This window comes from Peromyscus maniculatus, chromosome 12 (assembly GCF_049852395.1).
Source record: "Peromyscus maniculatus bairdii isolate BWxNUB_F1_BW_parent chromosome 12, HU_Pman_BW_mat_3.1, whole genome shotgun sequence".
Taxonomy (NCBI): domain Eukaryota; kingdom Metazoa; phylum Chordata; class Mammalia; order Rodentia; family Cricetidae; genus Peromyscus; species Peromyscus maniculatus.
This window is the reverse complement of record NC_134863.1, coordinates 76,179,027-76,196,489: the sequence shown is the minus strand read 5'-3', so window position 1 is coordinate 76,196,489 and position 17,463 is coordinate 76,179,027.

The window sequence follows — 17,463 nt, the reverse complement described above, 5'->3', positions numbered from 1 at the left end:
ACAGTTCTCAGTTCTTTAGCTTCTCGGATGGTAAGAGGAACCACGTTTGTGTGGAGGTTCTCTGCACAATCGCAGTTCCAGTGGCAGATTTCATGGGTTAGCTTTGATTGATTGTGAAGTCACTCCAGGTCCAGAGCTTGGAAGCTGTTCCTTGAGACTTTCCAGTGCTTTTATAAGCAACATATTCTCTATGTTAAATCTGCATTTTCTTAGTAAACAGTATAATTTAGTCTTGTGTTGAGTTGATTTTTTTACTAATACATGAGCAAGAAATTAAAGATACAGACCTTTGAATCACAAACATCTCCTGCACTTTTATTAGTGTGTGATATTACCAATTTGAATTCATACTTCTAATTACACATTCATTAAGTATGAGAAGACCTACTGTACTCAAATCTCAACTTTCAAATCAGATTATGATTTCTAACAATAAAATGTCTTTGACCAATTCATAATGCTCTGAATTTTAAAGAAAAGCAAAAGTCATTGTGTGTTTCACTAGGATATAATTCATTGGTTTTCTTGAAATGGTCTTAAAAAGTAGATATAAAATTTCAAGTTCCAGATACCCTGTGGAGAAAGAAGAATGTGGAATTATTAAAATAGAAAATACTCAACGAACTTGATAGTAACAGTGCAGTTTCCCCTTTCTGTCTTTACAAAGGGTTATAAAGTCTGAGTAAGCAGACAGTTCAAAAGACATTAAGTTCTCCATGGAAAACTCCTTGGAGCCTATTCAAAGCAAGTTCTGTCTGCGTTTGGTTGAAGAGATGGCTCAAACAATTGCCAGCCATGAAGCAAAGTATTGGCTTGGAGAAGCCAGACTGACACAGGAAAAGGCTCATGAGGATCACTGGGCTTAAAATAAAATGAGCATACTCTGTATCCTGGTTTGGTTTCCATGGGAATTGGTGTTTATGGGGGAAGCCTGAGTTCATGTCTTCCTGGCCAAAATAGCTGGACAGTTCCATCAGTTCAGCCATCCAGAGTTCAGCAAGCTGGATGTTTCATCTTCATGACTGGTGTGAGGTGCTAATAGGATCGACCAGGTGAAAAGCCACAGAGTTAGGGTACCTTTAGAAAGCCAACGCCTGTCCTCCAAGCTGGTTGATGACATCACCCATGTCTAGAACGAGAAAGATAATCTTAGTAGCAGCTGGCATGAACAATGAGAATTGAGTGAGTTTGGTAGGCTTTGAGTAAATTAGAATATTCTTACATATTCATTTATATTTATTGTTATTATTAGTTATTTTTATTTGATGTGTGTGTGTGTGTGTGTGTGTGTGTGTGTGTGTGTGTGTGTGTGTGATATGTCTGAGTGCAGTGCATATGTCAAGATTAGAGGACAACTCTAGAGAGTTATGTCTCTCCTTCCATTGCAGGTTCCTGGAATCGAACTCAAGTCATTGGGTTTGAGTGACAACTTTTACCTTCTGAACAATTTTGCCTACCCTAGAATATTTCTCAACCCAAATTCCTTGTGGATATTAAATGATAAGCTTTTTATGTTTCTTTTTGTTCCCCCTGGTCACCAGTCTAGAAAGCAGACCAACAATTTATAAGATAAATATGGGTGTTTCATCGTGTTTTTTGTTACTGGTAAAAGTGACTGAAGAATGTAAAAGACTTAGATTTTTCTCTCTGATAAGTATATTTTCAATGCCCTTTAAATACTTTTCAAATTGACTTAGCCCAATGAAAATGTTTGATGTATACCGAATATGTGTAATTTACTCAGCTATATAGTGGCTATGGGCTTTTAGACCCACCTCCCTATTTGTAACTGATCATGGTGATGTGGTAGATTTACTGGGCTACTTTTGGAACAGAACTGCTGCCCAGCATCTTAGAAAGAGCATGTAGTAATCAGAATTAAGAACTAACCTTAGTGGAAGAGGCAAACATGCACACAGAATGAAAGGGAGGCTAAAATTAGTCTGGCATAGAGCTTTTTCTCAAGCAAACAACGTTTCCCCTTAAACTGTCTTTTGTAAGTGTGCAAATTCTATGTGACCTTCAAGTAAATTCTACTTTGTGTTTGTTGCTATAGCCCTTTGCACTTACGCTTCCAAAGATCATGTAATCTCATATGCAATTACATGTCATGCTTGGTAGAGTGGACATTCAGGGCTAATAAAGGTACATTGTAGATGATCAGTGAATAACTTTTAATTGTGTGAATGAGTGACTACATAAAGTAAATTATTACACTCAAGCCATTAACCCTTACTAGTGAGATTCTTGTTGCTATTCTGGAGTTACAAGTAATCCCTAAATAGTGTTATCAAAACATATGTGGCAAAAAACACATATGTACAGGGGGCATAAACACAAGGTCACATATGTCCTTAGAACTATGTGCATCATTCTTCAGTAATGCAATGATAAAACTACAATACTTTTGTGTCTTGGATACTTTTTATATCCAAGTTTAATTTAAAATTTTATTAATATTTCATATTTTCTAATATCATACAAAATAACATCTTTGAAATTAAGACTAGTTTCATTATCAAACTTCTGTCTTCATTATTTGACACATTCCTAAAATTTCATTTGTATTAAAAACTCATTTCTTGCGATCTGGAGAGGTGACTCAGTGTTTAAGAGCACTTGCTACTCTTCTAGAATAGTTGAGTTTGATTACTATATTAGGAAGTTCACAACCACTTATAATTTCAGCTCAAGAGGACACAACACACTATCTAGTCTCTGTGGTACACACACACTGACATGCATGCACGCACACCTGCACACACATAAATAAAAAATAAATCTAAAAAAACCTTCATTTCCTTTCTTACAAGTTGGTTACTAAGAAACAACATTTTTGAGTTCTGTGCCTTTGTATGTAGTGATTAAAAAGATGGCCAAGTCAGAAGTATGTAATAATCAACTAATCCACATATCCTCCTGTTTAGACTTAAAATCCAAAGACTATGGATCAACATAATGCCTTATCTTTTGATTAAAGAGGCTGACATTTTAGAAGCTGTGGTCAGATTTTGGCTCAGTGGTTAAAGTATAAAACTTCCCAAACCTCAAATGGTTTTGGTGAAGGCAGAGCAACCCATTAGCTAAGGACACATGTCTTTGAATTTTACACACAGGCTAATTATTTCCAGATGCAGATGCACACATATAGGACAATGGGAAAATCCGACTGGGAACAGCTACTTGTATACTCATGTATGTATAAGTGGCTAAGGGTAAGGAATATCTTATTTTATACCTAGACATGTATACTTCCAAGAAATCTCTGCATATATGATACTTTGCCAGGTAGACTATCGACCAAGAGTATAATATCTCCTACTAATACCAAAAGACTCACAAAATAAACAAAGGTCACTATGACCACATCTACAGACACCTGCTTTGGAAACACAGGGATCTGTAATAGGGCTGACCTCCAGCAATCCCATCAGCATCATGACTCATTGAAATAAAAAAAAATATGGGTGTTTCAGAATGAAGAAAAAACACTTTCACTGATTAAAACAACCACCTTTATGCTATAGCACTCCCTTGTGTCCAGTCTTAAAGGAAGGCAACAAAATTGTAACTATTCAATTGCTAACCATATTTAAAACTTTGATGATATGAGTAGAGAATTCAGATGACCTAAAAAATTCATCTGCAGCATCCCATTATTTGGACCTGTTTTCTTATTAAAGGAGCTTAGCATGGTGGATAAGGATCTGGATTTGGGGGATGAGTTAAGCAGATTCAGGTACCTCCTCATGTCTTACATCCTCTTTTCCTGTAGACAAGAGACATAAGTTCTTTAGATTGCAGCTTCTCCATCCTCTGGGTAAAGATAACAACCTTCACTTCAGGGAGTTGTTTTGGGAACTCAATTAACTAATATTTACAGGATTCTCAGAAGAGTTGTAGCCTGTAGTAAGAGAACTATGTGTGATTGTTCTATTATAGGAACAGTTTTTAGATACACATGTGTCTGTCTCTCCGCCTTATAGAAACATCTGAAAATCCTCTTGATTTTGGACACAGGGCCAACTATGTGTCCAGGCTAGGGCAGCTCAGAACACATAGATTCCTTTCATACTTTCCCAGGAGAAATATTTCCTGGGAGCAAGAAGGCTTGCTCTGTAGCATGACACAAATAAAAAAAGCTGGGTCTGATAAGATGAGTCCTATTAATGTAGTAAAGTAAAGTTAACAGAAATAAGGCAGTTCAGAAATGTTACTAAGTCTCCATTCCTCCTGTGGGCAATTTTTCATGAATATGGAGCTTCCATGCCTTACTTACTCATGTGAATCTCCTTTTCTTACCCGCACTTCTTTTGCAGGATAGAGCCAGCTCTTGTCCACCTCTGACCCCACTCCAGTCTGGAACTGATATCTTCTGAGGCCAGACATCTCACACTGTGTTAAGGTCATCTAGTGTCATAAGGTATGAACTCACAACAACTTTCTTTTTTTCTCAGCCCTGGCTGTTTCTGTTCCAGGCACCAACCCCCACCAGGCAGTGATTCCAAACCTCTGTCTCTCCCACTCCCCTGCTATCTTTGCATTTGTCTTTGTCAGAAAATAAGGCCTGTTGAAAGTGAATGCTTTTTCATTTTCTTTATCTTCTTCACACTCACTTTTAGCAAGGGCATATTCATCGTGATCTAAAGTCAACGCTACCTCCTGTGTTCTGCTTTACACTTCTCAATTCCTTGGGGAATCTTAGTACAAGTTCATTCTTTCTTCCTGTATCTTTGGCCTGCTACCTATCGATGCTATCGTCAGTCTTTGTAAAGTTTGTTTTATTCATGTTTAGTGGGAAGGACTCCTGACATGCTTCCTCATCTAACTCTTGTCTAGACAGATCTGTTACTCATCTTTTAATGGTATTTCTTACTGTTGTGCTTTGAATTCACATGCCACCGCACTGGCGAGTGTCTTTCTAGATATCATCTTCAGTGCCCTCCCAAGAGGAGAGGTCATCAACAACGGAAACACTTATTTTGCTTTCCTGACTCTTTATGACAGTTTATTTATTTCCCTATCTTCCAAATTTCATCTTTAGGTGCAACTGTTCTATCTTCCTGACTACCTGTCAGTGTTCTTCATAGCTCATCTTCTTCAGCCTGCACTTCAAGTAGGACGGTCCACTAGTGCTTTTATTCTTTAGTCATATTTATGTTGCTTGCAAGGGTATTTTCAATTTCTGAATTGCATTCAATTACTATGAGTCTTAAATTATTTCTCTAAATTCCCCCTTTTGCTTGAGCTCCAAAGACAGCTCTCTGTTTCCATCTGGATATCTCTACCTTTCGCCACTTTTCTATTATCCTAATCAGTACCTCCAATTTGTCCCAGAATCATCAACTCCATTATCAAGTCTTGCTACTGTGACTGCTCACTGTTGGCTTCTCCAGCAGATCTGCTGTAGCAGCAACTCCCCAGCTTAACCCTTAACTCTATTTGACTATTGCATAACTTACTCTGGTTTTAATATTATCGTTTCTTGGCTAGTTTCGCTGTCCATAGGAATTCTTTCTTACCACAAAATATAAAATGACCCACAATTACCCATAAATAGAATAGAAATTACTCACCAGACTCTGATAAGCTGTTTTGTTCCAGTTTGGACCCAGAATGCCCTACACATGGATGTATATTAAAGGATTGGTAATTAACTTAGTGCTATTGTAAATCAGTAAAACTTCTAAGAGACAGGGACCTGTGGGGGCTTTGATGTTAACCATGAGCATACCTTTAAGGGGAATTGAAGGGTCATAGTTCATTTCAGTCTCCGACATGGGGTGCATGTTTTCCTCCATCACCCACTCCTGCCACGATATGCTGCTGACTTGCCATGTACCCCCAAAACAATGGGGCCAACCACCTTTCAACTGAAACTGCCCAAAACATGAGCCAAATGTAATTCTTTAAAAGTTCATCTTGGGAGGTGTTTTTGTTGCAGTATTGGAAAGCTGACTGTACTAGTTACTCCTCTTGTTAAGATGACAAAATACCCTGTGAGGAGCAACTAAAGGAATGAAGGAAAGGTTGTTTATTTTTTTTTTAGAATTATTCTTTCTTTTTTTTTTAAATTTTTTACTTTATTTTACAATACTATTCAGTTCCACATAACAGCCACAAATTCCCTTGTTCTCTCCCTTCCTGCCCCCCTCCCCTTCCCCCAGCCCACCCCCAATTCCCACCTCCTCCAGATCAAGGTCGCCCCCGAGGACTGAGATCAAAGTGCTAAAGAGGCCCACAGAAATCCACAAAGACACCCACACAAAAGATTGCTGGCAATGGTCGAGAGACAGCTGGGACTGACCTACTCTGGTGATGGGATGGCCAAACACCCTAATAGTTGTGCCAGAAACCCCATCCAAGGACTGAGGAATCTGGATGCAGACAACCATGGCTAGGCCCCGGGTGGAGCACTGGGAGTCTAATTAGTGAGAAAGAGGAGGGTTTATATGAGCAAGAATTGTTGAAACCAAGCTTGGATAAAGCACAGGGACAAATAGTCAAACGAATGGAAACACATGAACTATGAACCAAAGGCTGAGGGGCCCCCAACTGGATCAGGCCCTCTGAATAGGTGAGACAGTTGATTGGCTTGATCTGTTTGGGAGGCATCTAGGCAGTGGTACCAGTCCTGGGCTCGTTGCATGAGTTAGCTGTTTGAAACCTGGGACTTATGCAGGGACGCTTGGCTCAATCTGGGAGGAGGGGACTGGACCTGCCTGGACTGAGTCTATCAGGAAGGAAAGGTTTTTAGATTTTAGCTGCACAGGTAGATGTGGCATTGAGAATAGTCTTAGCTATGATGTCATGAGTGTGAGGGAGCTGCTCATATTATGTCATGGTCAGCCAGGGATGAATGCTGGTGCTCAGCTAGCTTTCTCCTTTTCTATTTTTTTTTAAAATCCTAGCCTAGGGGATGGTGTTGCTCACATTCAAGGTGGATCTTCCCTTCTCAGATATACCGTCCTGGCATTGCCCTAACAGATGTACCTAGAGTTGTATCTCCTAGGTGACTTCAAACCCAGTGAACTTGACAGAGAAGATCAGTCATTACACTGATACTTTCCTGCTATTGTATTTTGATATTTAAACCTCAAAACCTCTGTTAAACTCTATTATAAACACTTTATGCACTCTCCCCAGCACTACATTAGTCCTATTATCTGACCCTCTTCTCTTTCTTATCTTCCCTTCTCTTTTAATCCTCTTCTCCTTCTCTGCCACTCCCTCCTCACTTCTTTCTTTCCTTTCTCTATTGAGGTACAGGATCTTCTGTATGCTAGAGAAGTACTCTACCACTGAGATACAATCTAGCCCCCCTTGAAAATAAAAATATTCTGAGCTAGGGTCTCACTAAGTTTCCCAGGCTTGTCTCAAACCCATGATCTTCCTACATCAGCCTCTGAGTTGGAGTCATGGAGTGTTGCATGCAACCACACCTGGTTTTCTATTTTCTCTCCTTATAACATCTTTTCCTGTCTGCATAATAAATGCATACGTATCATCCAAGTTAATATTCTTAAAGGCTTTTCTCTTTTTCTACTGATGTTCACCTGATATCTTTTGGTGGATCTGGGTATGTCTCCTCCAATGTGATAGCACTTGGTACAGCTCCATATTAGCAATCATCTCATAACAGTGTAGTTTGTGTCTGTGTATGTATTCCATTTGCTAAGCTACTTGAAGAACCATAAGTTTTCACCTTTGCTTCCTTGGCTTTGGGCAGAAAGACAGAGAGGTGAGAGGAGAAATAGAAGAGTTATTGGAATAAATGTGACATAAACTTGCACCTTTGAGAAAGAAAAGATGATCCTGAAAGCTATCCTATGCATAAATTGAAAGAGTGATTCCTCCCACATGACTTCCTCCACTGCATAAGACTGGAGCTCATAAATAAGAGGAAACCGTATAGTAGGCAAAAAATGTAGTAAACATGGGGTTTCTTTAACAAAAATACAAAAGTTGTGTCCTAGTGTTTGAAGTGGTGGCTGTGATTGGGAATATGAAGACAAATTCACTTTGAACCACTCACAAATAAAAAACTAGTTTTCTCCAGTGGAATCTCACTGGGTATACAAACTACTCTTATGGATGGACCCTAGGCCCAGAAGTAGATGGCCAACACAAAAGAACTCAGTGGCATTTTTGTAGGTTCTCTGTCTTATAATGCTGTTTTGTTATCTTCCCTACAAGTCATTTGCGCATCTATTATAGTGTCTGGTTTTGGGGTTTGATGGGATTTCTGTGTGTAAGAAGAAATATATTAAAAGCTCCCAATGTAAGATGTTTCCTTGAAAGCACAGGGCTAAGATAAAGAAAACTGAGTGAATATTGGAAAATAGTCTCACCCAAGGAATCTTAAAAGAGCATCAAAACATAATTAATGAATTAATTAGTCAATCTTTAAATAACCCACTTCACTGTAAAGCATTGGTAGATAGAGTGGACATGGATCATGAGCAAAATGAATGAATGAACTCAAACCAGCCCACCCAAACCAAACCAAACCAAACACATAAGCATGGCCTTTCCCTTCGTGCTATCTGAAATTTAATATTGAAAGACTGAAATTAATTAAAAATAATATCAAAGCATACAGTGTGACTTGGAAAAATGTTAGGAAAAGGAGTTCATGGCACTGGGAGGGAACAGGCAATGGGGATTCTGGCCACAGCTGGCTCACCCAAAACTCCATTACAAACACAGTTCCCATGTAAACCAAAGGAAAGGAAACTGGAGGCTGAGCATATTAGATTTCTCTTAGGTCCTGGATGTAATTTCCATCAGGCCCACCCTGAATTCTTTCAGTCCCTGGGCATATGGGATGGGCAGTTTATTTCATGACCATTGTTGCCTGGAGTTACAAGAGGTGGTTTAGGCAGGAAATGACTTCTGGATCATTTATTATGTGTCTGCTATCATGGGTGCTACAGTAACACTCACTGTGGGAGCAAATATCATCAGCACAAAAAGAAAGTGATTGAAGCCAATGAGGAAGAACTACTTAAGGCTTACAGCATCCACAAGAGGAGCAAGTACATGACGCCACTAGAAGCTAGTAAAATCTTGTGTAATACCCTTCTCCTAGCTAATCAAAAAAGTTCACACATTGGCAAGCATACTAGCTCATAACTATAATTCTGTCATTTTGGAGATGGAGGAAAGAGGTTAAGAAGTTCAAAGCGAACTTTGGCTACATAGCTGGCTCAAGGTAATCTAGGCTTATATAACTAGATTTTTATCTCAAAATAAAAAAAATAAAATAAACAAAAACCTTCAAATGAGTTTCTTACACATCATTAGTCTTAATGCTGATAATATTACGAGTGATACAGCATATGCAAATCTCTATTGGTCAGTATTACCATTTGGATATGAAGTGTGTCTCCAAAAGCTTAATGGATTGAAAACTTGAACCCCAACTAGGGGTGGGGTGGGGTGCTTGGGTTCCTCAGCGCTTATCTAATCAATGAGCTATTCCCTCAATTGATTTGTAGTATGAAGGAATAGGTCATGGGGGGCGGTATGCTACAGAGACATACTTTGCTTCCTGTCTCTTGGGGTTTTGCCTACATGAAGTGAGCAGCTCAGCTCTACCACATTCTTCTCACAGGATGTCCTTCCTTATTATAGGTTCAGAAACAGTAAAGCCAGTTAACTAGGTATGAGTGCAAACTTCTGGAGATGTGAGTTGCAATAAATCATTTCTCCAATATGTTGTCTTCTTCTGATATTTGCCACAGTGGTTGCCAAATTAACTAACAACAAGGAAGGCTGCAAATGCTGGTGGCAATTGTGTCAGGCAGTAAGTAGGTCTGGCGCATGGAAGATACAGTGGTTCAGACAGATCTTGGTTTGGGATCAGCAATTTTGAGTTCTCACCTCCTTGCTCTGAAAGAAGAATGTGACGGCTAATCTTAGTTCTCAACACGGAGACGTCTGCATTCAACTAAAACCCAAGCAGCTGGGCACACCTGTGAGGCATAATTTTCATGATTAGCTCTTTTGAGGAGAGAGGACCCATTTTAATTTTGGGGAGTCCAGATATAAGGTCGTTGAAGAAGGCAGCTTTTGTTGTTTGCTACCACGATCACTGGCAAGTTCATCTTTCCTGCTACTGAAGCATTTGTCTCTACTTCTTCAGGATTCTGGGCAGACTGAAGAACAGGTGAGACGTCCAGCCTCACAGTGTAAAAAGCTGCTGGATTATTGGTGTTCCCATCAGGAAACTTGACACTGCTGAACAATCTAGACCATAACCCATAAGCCACACTGATAAGTCTCCTTTTAATATATATAGATTCATTATAACAGTTGTGTTCCTCTAGAGAACCCTGCCTAATAAAAAGAACGTGGCCATTAACCTTTGCTTTTTTTTGAGGTTGCCTGGAAATGTCCTACTCCAACTGTAATAATTTATAGCTCCTATATCTTCAACATGGGAAATATGTTGAGGAGTTGGAGCAGTGGCTTATACCTGAGAACATTGCAGTGAGAAGAAAAATGGAGTCATGCTTATCCCTCAGGTTTTCTGACCTGCTCTTGAGGAAGCTGACCTTCTGCAGCAGTTCTACAGTACCTCTGGCAGTGATGCTTTAAACGCAGCTGCACAATTTTCTGCATTTTAAACTGAGTCTATTTCCTGTTTGTTTTTTCCCCTCTGGAAACTATAAAGGGTAGGGTTAAAAGAAATAAATGAAAACAGAAAACTTTCTTCTAAAACAGTGTTTATTGATGAAAATCACAACCAGAAGATGGGTGGGTTATGGTATCGTGTGACTAGTATTTTTAAACCCAAACTTGAGAATTCTAGTTGGCAACCAGAAATGAAATATATAGAAACAAGTTTATAGAAACATAAGAGACACATATGATAAAAGTAGATGTAGTAGAGAAATTATGATAACATCTAACATTCACTGAATGATTGCTACATATTTGGCAATTCTCTTTCTATTAAATACATATTTTACTTACTTTGTTGTACAGACACTTGCTTCTATGTTGGCCCATGAGAAAAAAAACCCTACAAATTGTATCCCTGAATATTTCAGAGATATAAGAGTAAACAGTGTAGAGGGCAACATTCACACGGAGTTACTCTCAGTTCTTTTAGCCAAATGGACTTTGATGAATAAAGAAGGTATTTTAGCTAAACATCACTAGAGTGAAAATCAAATTATTTTAAATAAGTATAACTAGTAAACAGATTTAGAAATATTGGCATGCTTGCTTTATTAGAGGCAAGATGGAATTACTTAAATTCGGTAGATGAAAGTGGGAAGAATATACATGTTAGTCAGCATGAGGTAAAGTAACTGTTATGGTGTGGATGTAAATTATCCTCTCAAGTGCATATAAAGTCTTGACTCCCAGTGAGTGGCCCCTCTTTTGGGAAGTTTGGAACTTTTAGGAGGTGGGCCTTAGTTGGAGGAAGTGAACCACTGTAAAGTGGACCTTGAGGATTGTGAATATTCAGCCCTGCTTCTGTTCACAGCCTCTCTGCTTCTTGTTCTGTCTGGATGTGCATAAGACTGCACATTCATCTTGCCACCATGAATTCATCACCATGATAGACTATTTCCTCAAACTGTACGTGAGAATACAGTTTTCCTTCCTTGAGTTATTTCTTGTTAGATATTTAGTCCCAGCAATAGTAAAATCAACCTATGTAGTTCTTTAGTTCAAGTATCCTGAATAGTCATTAGGGTTATTGAATGTTTCAGTGAAATATGAAATCCAATATGATAAGAGATGAAGAAGTCACATTTCTTTGCGTATTGCAGTCACCATTATTTTCTATGAAGGAGAAATTTTTTAGTTGGAAAATGTTCGGTTACTCCCACACAGAAATCTTTGGTTAACTGTTGACATGAAGGGAAAGTTGATGAACCCGATCATTAAATCCATTCTCTTTTCAAGATGAGATGTGGAATCAGTATTTTTCTTCCATTTGAAATTACTTGTGATATAATGAGTCTGCTCCACCACCTTTTATTTTTCCAATTCTATTCTTGCTAGCATGCCTCTCAGCCAGGAAAAATAGCCCTAGGAAAACCACATTGTACAGGTTATGGAAAGGACAGAGACGAAAGTCTCAAAGTGAAACCTTCCCTATGAAAGTGCAGCTTTTACTTTTCATGTCTCTTGGATTGTTATAAAGGACACTAAAGCTTTGAGACATTTTTGTCTTAATCTTACTTCCCACCACTTTTACTGGAGTTGAAGCTACAGATAGCTTTTATTACAAATTATTGTCAGTTAGACTATGGAAGTCAGTTTAAGGTTCACTTTCATCCTGTCCTTTCTTCTTGTTCCCTCCCTCCCTCCCTTCTTCCTTTCCTTCCTTCCTCCCCCCTCTTACCCCTTCCTCTGTCCCTTTCTCCTTCCCTTCCCTTCCTCCTTTCCTTCCTCTATACCTGTATCTCTTCCTTCCTCCCCTTCCTTCTTGCTTTTCATTGGCTAGTAAATAGATCAGTTTTCTTCTTAACTATTTCCTTTTTTAATGTAATATAGCAAATATCCTTTTCTTTGCAAATGAAAAGGTTCTTAAAATCTTTGTAGTAATTTCCCACCTACATTGCATATGTTCATTTTGATACCTGGGCTTCATTTCATTTGCTTCCTCAAATAACGAAAGAACATTTCAGAAGGACTCAAATATGTGTCCTCAAAATTTATCTGACTTGGCCTGAAGTAAATTAAAAAAAAAACCCCAAACCCTTTAAAAGAAGAGTTGTAGCTTAATCATTTGTTATTAGTTATCCTGATACTTATTATATTGAAACTCAATTCCCAAGTTACTCATAAGTATTTCTCCCACACTGGAGATAGGAACATATTTCAGTGATTTGTTTAGTCTGGTAATTATCACCAACCTTTAACATGGGCTGAAGCAACTCTCTCTGTGTGATTGGTGCTCTCATCTGTTACACTGCTAGGAAGCAGATGTGTTCACAAAAGATGCACCAGGGCAAGTTACCCCAGGGCTTTGGATGTGGATGTCTGTTCAACAGTTTAGTCACGTAACTGGACTTGGCGTTGCTCATTGTTGTCCTTCCTTTCATCTGGTCATCTCGTAGTACATAACGGAACAGGATTCCTGTGAAGAGATACTGAGAACATCCAAGACACCATCCTCTTTCCATAATAGGGCAAGAATTTGTGAAATAAGCCCCCAATATTGTCTTCTCCATTGCTACCTTATTCTCCGTGTGTCCAGTCACTTTTCTTGAATGCCTAACATATTTAATGAGTCTGGGCCCTAACCTTGGTCATCTCAAATCAAGATAACAGCCATGAATGCTTGCTATGAGAAAGTTATTCTGGGATCTCAGCTGGCTCAGAGTTGAGGAGGGTGAGGGAGGGAAAAATCACATTCAAAATCACTGTACCAATATGTCTCAATCTGAGTATCTGCTCTTATATGAACTCTAGGGCAAGGGGCCACCATTCAAGGAGTTCATTGAAACACTGAGAAACAAGAGACACATGTCTTTAATTTTTCTATTTAGATTTATTTATTTCATATGTTAGTGTTACACCTGTGAGTATGTATGTTCATTGTGTGTTTTCCTGGTGCCTGAGGAGATCAGTAAAAGGCTTCATTTCTCTGAACCTGGAATTAAGGCTGGTTGTGAACCATTATGTGGCTATTTGGAAGTAGACTGGGTCTTCTGTATGATCAGCAATTGCCTTTAACTGTTCTGCCATCTCTTTAGTCATGAAGACACACATCTTAATGGCAACTTTTAAGGGAATGAACAATAATCGGCAAGAACTCTATTCTGAGATGTAGTAATGTTTGAGAATTGAATACATCAGGTTTAAGATTAGGAGAACTGGACATGACACAGAATAATTTGCACATAGAAGACAAGAACTCTTGAGAAAGGTTGGTTGGAAATCTGCCTGGTGTACTTGAGTCATTTGTCATGGAATGAAGAGATTTTGATTGGATGTCATGGGTCAGAAATTATTTTGGATGTTGGAGGAAGAGGAAAGAGAGAAGCAATTACTGTCATTCCAGTGTCTCTGCAATATGAAAAGGGAGACAGAACTTCAAAGTCAACTCTAATCAGAAAAAAAGAGACACATTTGCCTTAACTAAGGTAGGAATCACACCATAAGAACATTAAATGGAGCATCATAGACATTAAAGAAAGGTCATTCTAGGTGGAGACAGGCTTCTGCAAAAGAGTGGGCACAAGATGAGACCGTCTCAATCACTCCAGCCCATTCTTATTTACCCTGGGAATTCCACACTGGCTAAAGGGTTGAGGACAGCAAGCGAATGTGCAAAGGATGTTAGGTCTGAGTGTAGAAGTGATATTCATGTAGAAAAGGAAAGCATGATGTGAATATCTACTACACTGTTGTGGGGACAAGGCATAGACCCAAGTAGCCTTCGAGAAACATTATTTGATAAGGCCTGGGTAATTTTAGGCAACTGCTACATTCCAAGGCACAAATTCTGTGTATGAAAAAAGCACAGAAAGACAGACATTTATATTTCAGTAATACATATAATTATTTCTGGGGAAGAGAAGCAGGCAAAAGAGTAATGGTCAGGAAGAAGAGAGAAGCCAAAATAAAGCCTATGGCTCAGCGATAGAGGTCAATGCTTTAAAAAATGTTAAAAGAAAGCCAGTGTACTTGAGTTTTATAAATTACAATCTGCAAGAAAGTTGCCTGATATGTCAATCTTAAAGTCATTGGTGACCTTTACAAGAGCAGGCACTTTGCACATTGTTGGAGTCGAAATCAAATTACAGGGGCAAAGGTGGAAGTAGACAGTGAAGAAGTAGATGTAAGGGGCATAGAAAATTTTTCTGAAAAATTTGGCAGAGCCTTTTGCCTGGCAGTAGAGAGCCAAAGACAGAACACAATTAATTGCTAAATGAGGAAGTGTGTTGTCATTTGCTCTGATACATAAACCATGTGCTTGAGCCTGGTTTGTCTAATCTTGCTTCCTGAATTGGACCTGGCATTTCTTCATTTGCTCTTTGCTCCATTCCCAAGTTATTTGGTGCCCTTCCTCTTTTTATACAAAGTACTTCACTACTCATTCATTCCCTCACTCACTTTCAGACCATGTCCTATACATGATGTTGAACAGGCTTAATTGATTCTAAAGTTTCCTTTTATTCATTGTGTTTGGAGGTGTAGTAAACATAAACCAGTCCCAAGACAAAGGCGAATAAAAGGAATTAATGACACCAGATACCCTGGGAAGAATAGGCACTTAATAAATCTCACTCAGGTGTCACTAAATCTTATAATATTAATAGTGAAAGCAATTTCTCTTCCTACTACCAAGTGCTTGTTAGTTCCATTAATTGAGAACTGCAATTTTAGGCTAAGTTGCTCATTCCAGAAATGGGGAGTTCTGATCACAGATAAAAGTTTTTGGTTATGAGATGACCACCCTCAGGGATCTAATACATAACCCGGATGAGTGTCAAAGAGAAGCACCCCCCTCCTTACCACAAAAATCAGAGATGCTCACAATTTGATTTGCAAAGATATCCCAAGGTGACAGTTTTGATATTAAGGTATGCAAAGATTTCAGTGTTTTGCTTCTTTCAGAGCAAACTCATAGAACAAAAGATTAATGACCTCTTTCTGAAGAGAAATAAATATGATTTTCCCATTTGTCCTAGAGCAGATACTGTAGAAGGTGTTTCCTGTAGTTTATTTCATTTTTTTTACCCACATCAACACCAAAAGAGGCAAAATATTAGCATATTGTTCAAAGATGAGGAAATTGCACCTTGGAGATAATACCTGGGACCACATCTCAGGTGTTGTTGGGAAATAGTGCTTAGAAGCTGGCCCTGTGGTTTGCAATGAGGCTTGAGCGTCTAGATGGGCAGGTGTCAAGAGCTGGGATGTGAAGGAAATGGGGAGATGCTGATCAAATACACAAGTTTTGGTTCTAAGATGACTAAGCTCCAGGATCTAAAACACAACCCGGATGTGTATCATGGATGATTCTGTATTTATTGCTTACTTGTAATGTGCTCCAGGAGCTGATTCTCAGTGTCCTAGCAATACACAATTAGAATTACAGAGGAGGTAAGTGTGTTGGTGTTATTTTGACTATGGCAATTCTTTGATGTATATCAAGCCATCACATTGTACAGCTTTAATATAGATGATTTCTGCTTACCAATTAAATGTTTTAAAGGTAAATGCTTCAACATTGTTATTGTTCCCTGTTAAAGTCATTTTGTTCCCAAGTTTATTTTTAAAAGTCACAAAATCTGTTTATTTTCGTAAAGAAACGGCTTTCTGTAAATATTTGGAAATCTTAAAAGAAAAGATGAACTCAGGTGTTGTAAGATATGTCATAGAAAATAGAAATATCAACATCAAAAAGAATGGAAATGAAGTGATGACATCAAGCACTACATTTCGTCCTGAGTTGATGTTTGCCTACATGTGTACTCTTTCCACAGTATCAAACTGAATGCTAGTGAATCCAGTATTGGTAACAAGGGCCTCCTGGCTTGAAAAGCATGCTGAACTCTATATGCTAGAGAAACTCCTTCTTTCTGTCACAAGCAGCCAGACATGGACCTGTAACAGTATCAGAAGAAGACAGAAAATGGAAGTGACATGGCAGGGTAGGAGCTGGCTCTGTGGGTTTGGAACGAGGCTTGAAGGTCTCCGGCTCTGGAGCACAGATGCCGGGCATAGCTGGCCAGCTCTGGAAATATTCATAAATTTCTGGCTGCTTTTCTGGGGCTTGCCTGGCTGGCTCTGGAAGAACTGTGCTCTGGGCTCTCCCTGGTCCCCCAAACAGTTCTCAGAGCCAGCTGGCTTCTTCATTCAGCCAAGTTGGCAGATGAACCAATTCTACTTTGGGGGAGACCAAGAGTCATGGAGGCACACCACGAGCCAAGCTGGGAGTAAAGAAGAAGCTCATAAATTAGCCTAGGGAGTCTAGTCACCAGTGAAGAGCTGAGTACATAAAAGGATGCCTGTCTTCCCCAGAAATGACTGAGGTATGCTTGGAGTTGTATGTTACTATGTTTGGTGAATGAGGACTCTGTAAAGAATGAATGGCTCTAAATCAGATGAAATAGACATGATGCTATTCTCCCCCTAATCAGACTCCAGCAATGGTCCTCATAGCCCTTCATCTGGATGAAGATTCAACCCTAGATTGTAAAAACTAAAGTCTATCAACATGATTTCATCCATTCCTTTCTCCACATTACAAAACTTAAAACTCTGACATAGTTCCCAAATGGAAATCTGATTCCCAGGTTGGGCTGACTATCCACAACCCTCTCATCCAAGTGTTTGAGAAAGGTTAAGGCAACCCAAAGTATTTACTGTGTGTTCCAGTCAAACCTGACTATGGGTCCTGGACAACCATGTCTCAGAGCAGTTGTGCAAAGATATTACTCAACGGCTGTGAATACATGTATCTCCCACAACTTAAGGATGTCT